General features: G+C 36.4%; 1 protein-coding gene and 1 long non-coding RNA gene across 2 annotated transcripts in view; both read right to left on the reverse strand.

Moving 5' to 3' along the window:
* The window catches only part of KCTD8 (potassium channel tetramerization domain containing 8), a 262,947-nt gene that overhangs the window by 150,843 nt on the left and 95,593 nt on the right, over positions 1 to 16,511 (reverse strand).
* Positions 1 to 16,511, reverse strand: part of LOC132345512 (uncharacterized) — a 174,869-nt gene that overhangs the window by 64,531 nt on the left and 93,827 nt on the right. Inside the window, exon 1 of the long non-coding RNA XR_009494888.1 lies at positions 1 to 16,511. This exon is cut by the window's right edge and continues 93,827 nt beyond it. This is a non-coding gene — a long non-coding RNA (uncharacterized lncRNA).

A 16,511-nucleotide genomic window follows, 5' to 3' on the forward strand; every position in this document is an offset into this window, starting at 1 on the left:
CAAATGGCTCTCTAGGGTTCTTCTGCTTTAGATCCTCCAGAACACATTATCTCATGATACTGTAGCCCACAGCATCACATACAGCAATGTCCTGAATGGGGATGTCTGTCCAAGTAGAGGTTGCTGCTCTGATGCTGTAAATAAAAATATAATTGCAGCCCTTATTAAAGTGAATATCATGCCAACCAGTTGTTGTTACTTAGTTGCTAAGTCATGTCTGACTCTTTTGCAACCCCATGGACTGTAGCCCACCAGGCTCCTCTGTTCATGGAATTTTCCACACAAGAATATTGGAGTGAGTTGCCATTTCCTTCTTCAGGGGATCTTCCCACCCTGAGATCAATTCCAGGTCTCCTGCATTGCAGACAGATTCTTTACTGTCTGAACTACCAGGGAAGCCCTAAATTTGCTTAGTTAATTAAACATGCTTAGTTAGCATTAAAAGCCTTAGTCAATGATTAATAAGTAAGGTATTTTATGTTCCAATTTTGGCATATGTCCTTAGTGGAATTAATGAGAAAATTATATTAGACAAAAAATACATCAGCATTATCAACACTCTGACATTCATGATCAATAAAAGAACTTTATATAAAACTCTTTAGCTATATGATTTTAAAATTAGTTTAAATATAATAATATTATATGAGTAGGCTAGAATGATGCTAACGATAATGCAGGCAGTCATGTATTTCTTCTGGTGCCAGTAAGAAATAATTAGATCAATACTTTTATGCAAAAAAAAAAAAATTCCATTATTATCCCTGTAGGGCATACTCTTGGCCTTTCACTTAAGATAAGTCGGCAAGTTTCTTTCAAGATAAATAATGTAATATTAATGTCACAGTTGGAGAACTGTTCTCTAAATACACACAGCAGGTACAGAAATTATAGCCCAATTTTACTTGGAAAGACACCATTCCTTCCTAATGAATATGTCTAGCTTCAGATAACATAGAAGGACAGAGTTAAGACCTTAATTAAAATGACTGTATTACATGAAAAAGCACACGACTTTGCATAGTAAAGACTATAGGTCAGCTTTAGTGAAAATCACTAAAGAAAATGACACAGTTAATCGGGCTAAATATTAGACAAGTAAAGCCATTACTCAAAGTCCTATTTTTCTACTTCCCCTTTCTTAACACAGTTTTACATAACTGCCATAACACAGACATGTATAACATTGATCTGAAAGACACAATCTAGAAAATAAGGAGGCATTATGTTTAGTTCCATTTGCTTCACTCAGGGTGGAAAATGAATGCAAACTAGCCAGAAGCACAAAGACAAATGCAGATAAAACGTGTGAATGTATATCTTCAAAGTTTCTACTCTTGTGATCAACAGTATTCATTCTAAGAGTAAACATCTGTGTGCCTTAATAAGAAGTGATTATTATTCTTATACCAATTCCTTATCAAAAATATTTATATACTTATTGCTTCATGGAGAAGTGGTCTTTCTTTGGGGTTCAGTTCTAGACCCAAGTTCAAGGTTAGTGAACCCTCTTGGTCCTTGTTGTTTACAGCCATTTAAGCTCATATTGAGGTGAAGGAAATGGCAACGCACTCCAGTATTCTTTCCTGGAGAATCCCATGGATAGAGGAGCCTGACAGTCTACAGTCCACGGGGTTGCAAAGGATCAGACACAACTAAAGTGACTAGCACATGCACGCACACACACACACTTACACACTCATACTAAAGATCAGAGTCACATTTCAGAAACAAAAAAACAGGCAACACGATCTTTTTGCTGTGTTGACCCTCCTTTGACAGCTTGGCAGTTTTTAGGGTATTGATTCCCTCCTCCTAACTAAAACTTGCTTCTCTCTCTTGGCACAATTCTCCTCTTACTACCCTTGACACTTTTTTTTCTAACTTTTTCTGTCTTAGATGCCACCTCTTTGGATACCCTGTCAGCTCTAGAAACTGCACACTTATAACTATTTCTGGCTGAGACTCTAGAAAAACTTAAGTGATGCAAAAATCAGTCTTATCCTCATCATTACCATCATCATCCAGCAAAGGGCTCTAAGATGATATCTCACCTTTTGATTTCCACACTTTAATTATCTCTGCTTCTGAGACAGAGTTAGGAGCACATGAGATTTGTTGGGGATAACATCTGTGAATTATAAAGAAGGGGAAAAGGAAAGATTGGGTAGGGAAGGCCTTCAGACTGTGATACAGATCTGAAAAATGTTTAAGACAAGGATGTGGGGGGAAAAGAGGAAAAGGATTGGCAGAGAGCCTCAAACCACAGTAAAGATCTAACAAAGTCTTGGATAACCGAGTAGGGAGCTCTGGAACAAGGACTTTTCATTACAGGTGACCCACATTGGGCAGAGGTAACCCGGCTCTAGGGCCCCCGACATGCTCAGTCATCAATGGTAGATAGCTGCCCAGGAAAAAGCATGACCTTGGTCCAAAACCAATGTGAATCCTGAAAGCACTAAACAGAAGGAATCTGTCCACTAACTGTACAACTTGCAGCAGCTGACCAGGAGGGTTTTTTTCTGAAAAGGAGAGCCAAGCAGCATACCTCTATGGCTGCCATACTCTTAATAACTCTGCTTACATGACTACATTTTACTTGGGCCTGGTACGTTCTAATATTATTTCTTTCTACATCCCAATCAGTTCTAAACTCAGCCACCAGATTAATTTTCCAAAGCACAAGTCTGACTGTAACAATGTCTATTCAAAAAGACTTGAATATTATTTGCTATAATTTTTATATATTTATTATTCAAATAAATAAAGTTGAAGGTATTTAACTCTGTATCAAAGGCCAACCAATACCTGGGCCCAATGATTCTTTATGGACTTACTAAGAGACAGTGATATCCAGTAGAAAAGACATGTCAGAGCTATATTCACCACTCAGTAGATATATGACTTCTTTTCCCTTTAATTTTCTCACTAGTAAAATAAGAATATGTGGGGTGAATTTTGAAAATTTATTGAGATAATCTTAAGGGCATAAAAAACAACACATTTTAATTCCCTTTTGCTGTTTATTTCTCCTCTGTATCCAATTGTATTGTGAGTATCCAATCAGATCATTTACCATGCCTTTAATATGTCTCATGCTTTCTTGCCTATGCCTTAAACTTTTTCTTTGCAGCATACCATTTTCCCAATACCTTCTCAGCTATTAAAATTCTACCTATTGTCTGAAGTCTTATAGTCCAAACCTTATGATCACTCCAGGCAGATGTAGCTCCATAATTTAGACTAAAAAACAAAACAGTCAAATTTGTGGGAAACTGCATGATGGATGGCCTGAGAACAACATTATGGGGTTAGGTGATCTGATATTTTCACCACAGGACTGAAATTAGTTTGACTTTTAGTTATTAAAGAAAAGGATGTTTTACATTAAAAGTGCCCAAGTTTAATATTGAAACTAACTTAGATTTCTGTATTATTTTGGTTATAGTTCCTCAGAAAAAATAATGTAGATTGCTGCAAAATTATCTTTGTGATTGATTTTCAAATTGTGTGATTCTGAACCACAAAGTTTGGAGAGGGTCTGGGGGTCTCAGCAAGAACCCTGGATCTCTGTGGAATCTTCTGAAGTGAGTGAGACACTGAGTCCCAGGCTTCAAGTATTTCAGGCTCATATTCCCTCCCATCTCACCTGCATTTTTTCTTTAATTTCTTGCATTGGAGGCTCACATATTTCTTTCAGATAGAGTAGTATAAAAAATGAAGTTTTATTACTTTAAGAATGCCATGGCCAGGAAATATCATTAATATAAAGTATCAATATGCTATAATAGGGCAAAGGAATCATAAGATCACTGAATGTGACCTTTCCATAACTTTATATTATCTCTTTACCTAGAAAACTGCTGAGAACAAAGGCTGGCATTAGTGATAGCTCTCTGAACTGAATATTCAATTGTTCTTTAGTTTCAATTTATTCAGGCAAAGTCAAGCTCCGTTAAATGTCCGTTCATCTTTGTCTATACAGGCATAGTCTAAATAGAAGAAAAAACAGAATAGTTTATGTACTTTAAGGAAGAAAATGCACCTATGGATCTGAAAAACTTTTTGCCTGGTCATTACCAGGAATATAAACATTCTTCTTTAATTCCATGAATCCTAATTCCTCACATATCTTGGAATACCACCCTGGATATAGGCCAGGGTCCATTAAGATGAAGCCAGCTTCCAAAAACTGAACCTTGTTAGCCTACTGAACATTTTTTTTTCAGCTTACACCGACATCTCACACATTTATCAATGAACTGTTCATTTTCTGCATTCCCTTTAAAGCACTGAAATGTTGACCTGTGGTTAACTGGGTGACATATATGATGATGGTTAGAAAAGGCATAGCTCCCTTGATTGACAAGGAGAAGAAATTCAGTAATAAAAAGATTAGAAAAGCATCAGATTAGTAACTATTAATCTAATCTATTAAATTTTCATCTTAAATATTTTATATTTCAGTTGTCAGTTCCCTTTAATTCTCTTTCATGTCTTCTATTTCTAATATTATTCTGTTCATGGTTGTCTTTAAATCCTCAGCATGTTTACAGCAAATGATTTAAACTGCTTTCTGCTATTTTCATCATCTCTGTAATTTCTATATTCCTTTCTATTATCATATTTTTTCCTAAAGAGATTAGGGGTCACACTGGTTGGTCTTTGCATATCTCATATTTGTTTTGGTTTTGGTTTTTAGACATTTTGAATGTTATGTTATTGAGTACTGAATTCTGCTGACTTTTTCAAAGAAGTATTAGACTTTTCTTCTGACAAGCAGTTATGTGCAGACCAGCATGATCCTTTTTAGACTTGTAGGTTTTGTGTGGGGGTTAATATTTTTTTGTAGGGAGGGCTTGTATAGCCTTTATTCTAAGCTAAATTGACATCTATTTCTAAGGGGTGACCATTATGCAGTCTCTCAGTTATATCCCAGGGGTTCAAACAGTACTTACTCAGGCCTGTTGGAATTAAAACATCCCCTAGCCCTGTGTGATCTCTGAATATTGATCATCTTATAGCTCCCTCAGTTCAGTTCAGTTGCTCAGTTGTGTCCGACTCTTTGCAACCCCATGAATTTTGCATCACGCCAGGCCTCCCTGTCCATCACCAATTCCCAGAGTTCACTCAAACTCACGCCCACCGAGTTGGTGATGCCATCCAGCCATCTCATCCTCTGTCATCCCCTTCTCCTCCTGCCACCAATCCCTCCCAGCATCAGGGTCTTTTCCAATGAGTCAACTCTTCGCATGAGGTGGCCAAAGTACTGGAGTTTCAGCTTTAGCATCAGTCCTTCCAAAGAACTCCCAGGGCCGATATCCTTCAGAATGGACTGGTTGGATCTCCTTGCAGTCCAAGGGACTCTCAAGAGTCTTCTCCAACACCACAGTTCAAAAGCATCAATTCTTTGGCACTCAGCTTTCTTCACAGTCCAACTCTCACATCCATACATGACCACTGGAAAAACCATAGCCTTGACTAGACGGACCTTCGTTGGCAAAGTAATGTCTCTGCTTTTCAATATGCTATCTAGGTTGGTCATAATTTTCCTTCCAAGGAGTAAGCGTCTTTTAATTTCATGGCTGCAATCACTATCTGCAGTGATTTTGGAGCCCCCGAAAATAAAGTCTGCCACTGTTTCCACTGTTTCCCCATCTATTTCCCATGAAGTAATGGGACCAGATGCCATGATCTTAGTTTTCTGAATACATTCCCTAATCAGCTGCATGGAATCTCCTTCTATACCTGGCTGGGTGGGATTCACCAACAGACTCAGTGATACAACCATTCAGAGTCTGGGAGCTCTTTTCTCCTTAACTCCCTCCTGCTTTGTAAACTCTAGCAATCTGGGCCTGCACAAACTCTAATTCTCTCAGTTCAGCTCAGAGAGACCCTCTGAACTCTGCCTGGGCTCATCCACCTTGTACCATGGTTAGGAATATGTTTTCAGGGAAAAAGCCAAACTGATCATAAGGATCTCATTATTTTTCTCTTCTCTCTGTGACCATAGTCCCGCAGTTCCCAATCCTCAATGTTCAAAAACATTTATTCAATTTATTTTATTCAGTGTTCTATTGTCTACTTGTATTGTCACACAAGTACTCTAGCCCCAGTTACGGTGCCAAGGTGGGAAATCTTGCTTTGGGTTATTCTAAGCATTGTTACTGGTCACTCTGCAACCAACATTAGAAAAAAATAATTTTCTAACATCCATCCATGACTCCTCCTTTACCATTCTTAGTATCACTAACTTACTTTATTCGATAGTGTTTTTTTTTTTCCCAATAACATACAACAGGTCTCTTTTCCTCCAACCTCTTTAAAAAAAAGTAAATTTACTAATTCTCTAAGATAGAATTTAATCATATCAGCTTTCAAGCTTAATGAATGCTTTTTTGTAATTTATAAATTAAGTAAAAGAATTCTCAGATTGGTCCAGCTGCCCTCCCACTCTCTGACCTAACCATAATGTTTCTAGTTACAGCAGTTTGATCCTATTCCTTCATGCTTATTTTCCATACCTGTGTAACAGGATGACTATTCTCTAAATAAGAACACAGTCCCATCTGTGAGCCACTGCTCTTTCCATCTGAAACAACTGTCTGTCCCAGAGCGTTGCCTTCTCTGCCTGTCAAAAGTACATCTTTAACATCTATCTGAGATACTATATTTTTCATTGAGACTAAAGACAGACATAACCTCCTTTTTCTGAAACATTATAATACACTCTTATTTTATCAACTAATTGAGCCTTTAGAATGCGCCACTTACTTTTCTAAGTGTTCATGTAAATTAATTTGCTTTCAAGCTATACTACTTATAAAAACTGTGTTGTGTTGTTTTACTGAGCACATCCCTGCTGCTGCTGCTACTGCTACTGCTAAGTTGCTTCAGTTGTGTCCGACTCTGTGCAACCCCATAGATGGCAGCCCACCAGGCTCCCCCGTCCCTGGGATTCTCCAGGCAAGAACACTGGAGTGGGTTGCCATTTCCTTCTCCAATGCACGAAAGTGAAAAGTGAAAGTGAAGTCGCTCAGTTGTGTCTGACTCTTAGCGACCGCATGGACTGCAGCCCACCAGGCTCCTCCATCCATGGGATATTCCAGGCAAGAGTACTGGAGTGGGTCGCCAGTGCCTTCTCCTGAGCACATCCCTACTGCTGTATTATAAGCCCCATGAGGGGCAGTGGCTTTGCAAAGACTCTGAATAGTTTAGGCAAAGTTCAGTATTTGTGACTCCTCTGGAAAAGAAATGAGTGAAAAATAAAAGTCATAAAATGTGATTCTCTTCTCAAAGTTGGTATGATTTTGGAAAAATGAAAAACAACACAAGGAAATAGGCAGTAAATAATAATTTTTAGCTGCCTGGACAATTTGTTTGCATAATTCTTTTATTAAAATGAAAAACGAGAGTGTAAAAGTTTATGAAAATTGAGTCAATTGAGAAGAATTTAATAACTGCTAGTTATGATGGAAATTCTGTTTCCACATAAAGCTTACCCTTTATGTAAAATTTATATATTGTTATTAATTATTGTTGAGAAAATTCTTGAAATATACATGGTTTCCTCTGTTCTGCAAAACAGGGAATACCAAAATACCACTTATTCTTTCTTTAATAATGAAGTCATCAAAAATATTGATTACTAAACTATGCAGTTATAAGGTCATGCCTTCAGTACTTAAGTGAGATCGATAAAGACATTTGCTTTATTGCTGGACAGGTTGCTCCTTGTGTCTTCTTCCTCACTATGAACAATGATATGTTGTTTCCACGTTGAGTAACTCTAAGCCATGAAGTATTCTTCTTTTCTTGATTCAAGAAAATTCAAGGCACAGATAATTCCATAAAATAACTACACTGGCTTTCAGCACATAAAAACAAATAGCTAAAGTATATTATAAGAACACCTCAGAGGAAGGGGACTTTTAACATCACTATTTAATGGCAGTACTGTCTCCTAAAGTTAAGTCCCCAGCAAAAAGAAACAAGGAATATCAAGTAGGAGTCTATGAGAAGTTCTGCTCAAAGAAAGCATCCAACTATGTGCATCATTTAGAGGATACAAGTGGGACCACTACATATAATGGCCATCACTATAAAATTACCTAAAACTGTAAGAGAAAAAAAATCAACTTCTGTATATACTTTCAAGTTGTTGCTGTTTAGTAGCTAAGTCACGTCCAACACTTTTGTGACCCAGTGGACTGTAGCCTGCCAAGCTCCTCTGTCCATGGGATTTCCCAAGCAAGAATACAGGAGTGGGTTGCCATTTCCTTCTGCAGGAGTCTTCCTGACCCAGGGATCAAACTCTTGTCTCCTGCATTGGCAGGTGGGTTCTTTACCACTGAGCCACCAGGGAAGTCGTATACTTTTAAGTAGCTATTTTATTTTATTTGATACATTTACTTTCTGCTTGAAAAAAATGCAATCCTCTGCTACCATCAAAATAAAAGGAAATATGAAAGTTAAGGACTAATTAAAATATTCTCTAAATATATAAATATCCTTAAATTAAATAATCTAGATTTCACCTATTTGTTTCTATTTTGTAGTATAGTAAAATAAAATGAGGTAAAAAGATTACTGCTAGAAATATTTTCTTATGGTAACCTTGAATGCTATTAAAGTATCTAAATATAGAAGATGAAGCTTAGTTGGAAATGTCTATCAAAGCCATAGAGGAAGGACTTCACAAGGTCAGAGCTGATTTTCTTCCCCCTCTCTTGAAGGTATACACTTCTTGTAACCTAATGTGAGCATAAACATGTTGCTTAAAATATCAAGGTAGGGCACTACTTAATGAGCAGTTTAAAACTTATTTTTTCAAGGCCATTATAATATAATAGATATACAGCAGAGTAACTGGAGGCAGTGGGAAGTATGCTGATTTAGAAGCTAGCAATCTGAGTTCTGGTCCCAGAACCACTACCAAATTACATTTTCACATCACTTTCCCCTATGAATCTCTTTTTCTTCCTTGCTAAAATAAAGTGATTGTTTCAGATGATCTCTATGGTGTATTAGATTTAATCACTGTCTTTTTCTTTTTTGAGATGAAGTTTTTGCTGTTTTGCTTTTCTATCAGAAACAGAGCGACCTCTGTTTGTCCAAAACTACTCAACATTCAGAAAACTAAGATCATGGCACCTGGTCCCATCACTTCATGGGAAACAGATGGGGAAACATTAGAAACAGTGTCAGACTTTATTTTGGGGGGCTCCAAAATCACTGCAGATGGTGACTGCAGCCATGAAATTAAAAGACGCTTACTCCTTAGAAGGAAAGTTATGACCAACCTAGATAGCATATTGAAAAGCAGAGACATTACTTTGCCAACAAAGGTCCGTCTAGTCAAGGCTATGGTTTTTCCAGTGGTCATGTATGGACGTGAAAGTTGGACTGTAAAGAAAGCTGAGAGCCGAAGAATTGATGCTTTTGAACCGTGGTGTTGGAGAAGACTCTTGAGAGTCCCTTGGACTGCAAGGAGATCCAACCAGTCCATTCTGAAGGATATCGGCCCTGGGAGTTCTTTGGAAGGACTGATGCTAAAGCTGAAACTCCAATACTTTGGCCACCTGATGCAAAGAGTTGACTCATTGGAAAAGACCCTGATGCTGGGAGGGATTGGTGGCAGGAGGAGAAGGGGATGACAGAGGATGAGATGGCTGGATGGCATCACCTACTCAACGGACATGAGTTTGGGTGAACTCCAGAAGTTGGTGATGGACAGGGAGGCCTGGTGTGCTGCAATTCATGGGGTCGCAAAGAGTTGGACACGACTGAGCAACTGAACTGAACTGAACTGAACCATTTGATTCCACATATTTTTGATGTTTCAGAGAAAGGTAAGGAGGACTTTCAAAACCAAAATCTTCCAGCTTTAGAACCTGTGAATTTCATCACCAAGAGCTTCTAATTTCTGAGGTATACAATTTGTTTTCTACTTGCTTGATACCGTGAGTGGTTTGTTTCCTTTTGCTTTCTCAAGTTAAGATAAAACTTACTTCATCCTACAATTCATATTAAAGGAAGAAGCAAATTTCTACCTTATTTCCTACAGACTGCAATGCAGTACTAGAATAAACAAATATTAAAATATCACTCTTAAGTAAACCTATTGGTATTTGTGAATAACTAGTTATAGTTTACTGAACAAGTTCAAGAGGCAGACTGTAGAGGGTTAATTCCTATCTCACCACCTACCTGCTGAGTGACCTCTGATAGGTTTCTAAAACTTTCTGTGCTTCAGTGACTTTATCTACCAAGTAAGGAAAACCTATTTTATAAGATACCTTTGAAGATTAAATAAATTAGAAATGTGAAAATCTTAGAAAACTGCTCACCACAGCAAGCACCAAATAATATATATTAGGAACTATTATGCTGTACTTTTTTCTATTTTAGCATTTTAAAAAAGAAACATTATCATTAAGAGAAATAGTGAATGATGCTTTATAATCACATTATGGCAGAAAAGCCTGGCATAAACATGACTGAAAACCATGAGCTATAATATATGAAAGATTAAAAATAGAAAAAAAAAATTCTATAAAAAATATCTCCACAAAGTTAAAGGCTAAATCTATGCCCCCACCACGAATGCCCCATTCACTAAAGTTGAATGGTTCTATGAAGACCTATAAGACCTTCTAGAACTAACACCCCAAAAGATATCCTTTTCATCATAGGGGACTTGAATGCAAAATAGGAAGTCAAGAGATACCTGGAGGAACAGGCAAATTGGCCTTGGAGTACAAAATGAAGCAGGGCAAAGGCTAATAGAGTTTTCCCAAGCGAACACACTAGTCATATCAAACACACTCTTCCAACAACACAAGAGAAGACTCTACACATGGACATCACCAGATAGTCAATCTTGAAATCTTGATTACATTCTTTGTAGCTGAAGATGGAGAAGCTCTAAAGGGTCAGCAAAAATAAGACCAGGAGCTGACTGTGGCTCAGATCATGAACTCCTTACTGCCAAATTTAGAATTAAATTGAAGAAAGTTGAAAAAAAAAACACTAGACCATTCAGGTATGACCCAAATTGAACCCTTTACGATTATGCAGTGTAAGTGAGAAATAGATTCAAGGGATTAGATCTGATAGAAGGAGTGCCTAAACAACTATGGACGGAGGTTCCTGACATTGTACAGGAGGCAGTGATCAATACCATCCCCAAGAAAAAGAAATGCAAAAGGGCAAAATGGTTGTCTGAGGAGGCCTTACAAAAAGCTGAGAAAGGAAGAGAAGCGAAAGGCGAAGGAGAAAAGGAAAGATATACCCATTTGAATCCAGAGTTCCAAAGAAGAGCAAGGAGAGATAAGAAAGCCTTCCTCAGTGATCGATGCAAAGAAATAGAGGAAAACAATACAATGGGAAAGGCTAGAGACCTCTTCAAGAAAATCAGGGCTACTAAGGGAACATCTCACGCAAAGATGAGCACAATAAAGGACAGAAATGGCATGGACCTAACAGAAGCAAAAGGTATTAAGAACAGGTGGCAACAATGCACAGAAGGACTATACAGAAAAGATCTTAATGACCCAGATAACCAAGAAGGTGTGACCACATAACTAGAGCCAGACATCCTGGAATGCAAAGTCAAGTGGGCCTTAGGAAGCATCACTACAGACAAAGCTAGTTGAGGTGATAGAATTCCAGTTGAACTATTTCAAATACCAAAAGATGATGCTTTTAAAGTGCTGCACTCAATATGCCTACAAATTTGGAAAGCTCAGCAGTGGCCACAGGACTGGAAAAGGTCAGTTTTCATTCCAATCCCAAAGAAAGCCAACGCCAAAGAGTGTTCAAACTACTGCACAATTGCACTCCTCTCATATGCTAGCTGGAGAAGGCAATGGCAACCCACTCCAGTACTCTTGCCTGGAAAATCCCATGGATGGAGGAGCCTGGTAGGCTGCAGTCCATGGGGTCACAAAGAGTCGGACACAACTGAGTGACTTCACTTTCACTTTTCACTTTCATGCATTGGAGAAGGAAATGGCAACCCACTCCAGTCCTCTTACCTGGAGAATCCCAGGGACGTCAGAGCCTTGTGGGCTGCCATCTATGGGGTCGCACAGAGTCGGACACAACTGAAGCAACTTAGGAGCAGCGGCAGCATATGCTAGCAAAGTAACCCTTAAAATTCTCCAAGCCAGGCTTCAACAGTACGTGAACCGTGAACTTTCAGATGTTCAAGCTGGATTTAGAAAAGGCATAGGAACCAGAGATCAAATTGCCAACATCCGTTGGATCATAGAAAAAGCAAGAGAGTACCAGAAAAACATCTATTTCTGCTTCATTCTGACAAAGCCTTTGACTGTTTGGATCACAAAAAACTGTGGAAAATTTTTCAAGAGATGGAAATACCAGACCACCTGACCTGCCTCCTGAGAAATCTGTATGCACGTCAAGAAGCAACAGTTAGAACCGGACAGAGCACAACAGACTGGTTCCAAATTGGGAAAGGAGTATGTCAAGGCTGTATATTGTCTGTTTTTTTTTAACTTATATGCAGAGTACATCATGTGAAATGCCAGGCTGGATGAAGCACAAGCTGGAATCAAGATTGCTGGGAGAAATGTCAATAACCTTAGATATGCAGATGACACCACCCTTATGGCAGAAAGTGAAGAACTAAAGAGCCTGTTGATGAGAGTGAAAGAGGAGAGTGAAAAAGTTGGCTTAAAACTCAACATTCAGAAAACTAAGCATCCAGTCCCATCACTTCATGGCATCCAGTCCCATCACTTCATGGCAAATAGATGGGGAAACAATGGAAACAGTGAGAGACTTGATTTTTGGGGGCTCCAAAATCACTGGAGATGGTGACTTCAGGCATGAAATTAAAAGATGCTTGCTCCTTGGATGAAAAGCTACAGTATGTTAAAAAATAGAGACATTACAACCCAAAGAGGTCCACACCAAGAAATTAATTATAATTTCACTATAATTAAAATGAAAGAAGTTAAAGACAAAGGATGTATCACAAAGGCAGCAAGAGAAAAACAACTAGTTGCATAAAAGAAAACTGACATAGGAAAATCAGCTAACGTTTTAGGGAAACATTGCAAGCCAGAAGGGAGACATTTGCTATATTCTCTAGAGAAAGAAAACCTACAAATAGGAATTACCCTACCTGGCAAGGACATTATTCAGACTTAAAAAAGAGATAAAGAGTTTTATAGAGAAAAAAAGAAAAATGATCAGAGTTCAGCATTACTGAAATGATATTATGAGAAATGCTAAAAGGATTTCTTTAAGCAGAAAAGAAAAAGGGCATAACTAGAAATATAAAAACTATGAAAGGGAAAATTTCACCTGTAAAGGCAAACATACAGTAGAAGTAGTAGATCAGTCAGTTATAAAGCTAGTAGAGAGGTTAAAAGACAAAAGTAGTAAAATCATCTCTATGTACGATAAATAGTTAAGGAATACACAAAACAAAAACATGTAAATATAATTTCAAAAAACATTAAACATAGGGATGAGGAATAAAAATGTAGCATTATAAGAATGCATTTGAAATTAGCAGATTAACTTAATCACACAATGCTAAAGATGGTAATCAAATCTCAAGCAAAAGTGAAAGGAACAAAAATGAACTGCAGAACAATCAGAAAACAATAAAATGGCATAAGCAAATGATTGTCAGTAACTACTTTAAACATAATTGGACTAAATTCTGCAATTAAAAGACCAGAGTAGCTAAATAGGTAAAAAACAAAATCCATATATATATTGCCTGTAAGAGACACATTTCAGATATAGAGATACACACAGACTGAAAAATGATGAGTGATGAAGAAAGATATTCCATGGAATGGAAACAAAAAATAAACGTAAAGTAGCGATACTTATGTCAGACAAAATTGATTTTAAAATGGAAAATTTTACAAGAGACAGACATTATATAATGATAGAAAGGTTTTTCAAACAAGAAGATATAGCAATTGTCAATGTATATGTACCCAACATGGGAGCATTTAAATAAATAAAGCAAATCTTTACAATATAATGGGAGAAATGACCATAAAGCAATAACATTACCGGACTTTAACACCCAGTTACATCTTTGGACAAATCAACCAAAGAGAAAATCAATAAGGCATGATAGGCCTTAAACGACGTTATAACCAGATGAACTTAATAGACATTTATAGCATATTCCAGTAAAAGCAACAGAAAACACTTTTCAAATGAATATGGAACATTCTCTAGGATAGATCACATGCTTGACCACAAAAAAAGATTCAATAAATTTTAAAAGACTGAAATAATATCAAATATCTTTTCATAATGGTAAATAACTAGAAATAACTGCAAAGGAAAAGAAGGAAAAAAACTGCAAAACTCCCAAATGTGGAGGCTAAACAATATGCTATTGAACAACCAATGGGCCACTGAAGAAAGCAAACAGCACCTTAGACAAGTGAAAGTGAAGACAACCATCCAAACTCTGGACAAAGCAAAAGTGGTTCTAAGAGTGATATGGGCCTATAATTTTGTTTTTTTCTGGTTTTGGTATCAAGGGCATGATGCTCTCATAGAATCACTTGAGAGGCATCCTTTCCTGTTCATTTCTTCAAAATAGTTTTGAGAAATATAGACATTAACTCTATATTAAATGTTTGGTAGAATTCATCTATAAAGCCATCTGGTCCTGGACTTTTTATTTGTTTTTGTTTTTTAATTACTGATTCAATTTCTTTAATAGTAATTGTTCTGGTCATATTTTCTATTTCTTCCTGATTCAGTGTTGTGAGATTGCTTATGCTTCTAGGAATTTATCCCTTGATTCTAGGTCATCCATTTTTATTGGCAAATAATTGCTAATATTAATCTCTCTTACCATTTTTTGTATTTCTGTGGTATGGGTTGTAATTTCTTTTCTTTCATTTCTGATTTTGTTAATTTGAATCTTTTCTTTTTCTTGCTGAGTCTGATTAAAGTTTATCCTAACTTTGTATAGGGATAGATGGTTATTAGACTTGTGGTAATTACTTCATAATGTATGTAAATGTCCAATCACTATGTAGTACACCAGAAACTAACATAATATTGTACATCAACTATATTTAAATTTTAATGGAATATTACTCAGCCATAAAAAAGAATAAAATAATGACATATGCAGCAACATGGATGAACCCTGAGATTGTCAGGCTGAGTCAAGTCAGTCAGACAGAGAAAGACAAATATCGTATGATGCCACTTACATGTGAAATCTAGAAAAATTATACAAATGAACTTATTTACAAAACAAAAATGGAGTCATAGATGTAGAAAACAAACATGGTTACCAGGAGGGAAGGGAGAGAGGGATAAACTGAGAAACTTGGAATGGCAATATACACATATTTTATGGCACAGAATAGCTAACTAACAAACCTATTGTATAGCACAGAGAACTCTATTCAATATTCTGTAATGACCTATATAGAAAAGAATCTTAAAAAGAGTGGATATATGTATACATATAACTGGATCACTTTGCTGTACATCTGAAATTAACACAACATTGTGAATCAACTATACTCCAGTAAAAATTAAATTCATTCATTCTTTGAATAAAAAGAGAGAATATTCCCAGGAAAAGGCACTAAATGTCCCAAATCACAATCTCCATAAAAAATGGAAATTAAAATGAGATGTCACTTTTGAATATCAGTTTGCCCAAAAAACACTGTGATTGTTATTCAGTATTGGAGAGAATGTGACGTTAGTGCTCCAAAACAACATGCTTGATGTGACTGGAAATCATAAGGTTATCAGAGAATAATTTGACATTTTATGTCAAAAACTGAAAGCACATACTCTGAACCCAATAATTCCAGGTAAGGGTTCTGTTACAGAAATATTCAAATACATTTTTCAAAGAAGTTTTTACAACATGATTTTTTGTAAATAAATTTTAAACATATATACTTATTAAAAGGGGCAAGGATAAACTAATTTTTAGAACACCTAAGCTATGAAATAGCTTTTTTAAAAAAATAGAAAAATAAAATTACATATTACTATTTTAAAAAACATGGTTGAGTAATTATATATTATGATCATCTCCTTTTAAATTATACAAGTTAGGAGGAAAATATTACTAAATATATCTCAATGATACAACTATGGGCTTAAGTTGATTTTTTTCTCCATTCCGTTACTCCATAATAGAATTATATTACATCTTCTCAATAAGAACCTCTTTCTTAGATAAGGTGATAATATTTATTATTAACTCTTTGGATGGGAATTAGAGTACACGTATGTGACACTGAAATTATACTTTTATTCATTAATAAGAGGATACATGCACTGATATGGGCACTTCAAAAATCTTTCAATGCAGTGATTTTACAAATTAATGTTTCTTTGACTTATTTTATCCAAAGGAAGGTTATGATTATTATTTAGAATACTAAATAATATTCCATTATTAAATAATATTTAATATTCAATAATGGAATATTAAATATTCCATTCAGTTCAGTTCAGTCACT

The sequence above is a fragment of the Bos taurus genome, chromosome 6 (assembly GCF_002263795.3).
Source record: "Bos taurus isolate L1 Dominette 01449 registration number 42190680 breed Hereford chromosome 6, ARS-UCD2.0, whole genome shotgun sequence".
Taxonomy (NCBI): domain Eukaryota; kingdom Metazoa; phylum Chordata; class Mammalia; order Artiodactyla; family Bovidae; genus Bos; species Bos taurus.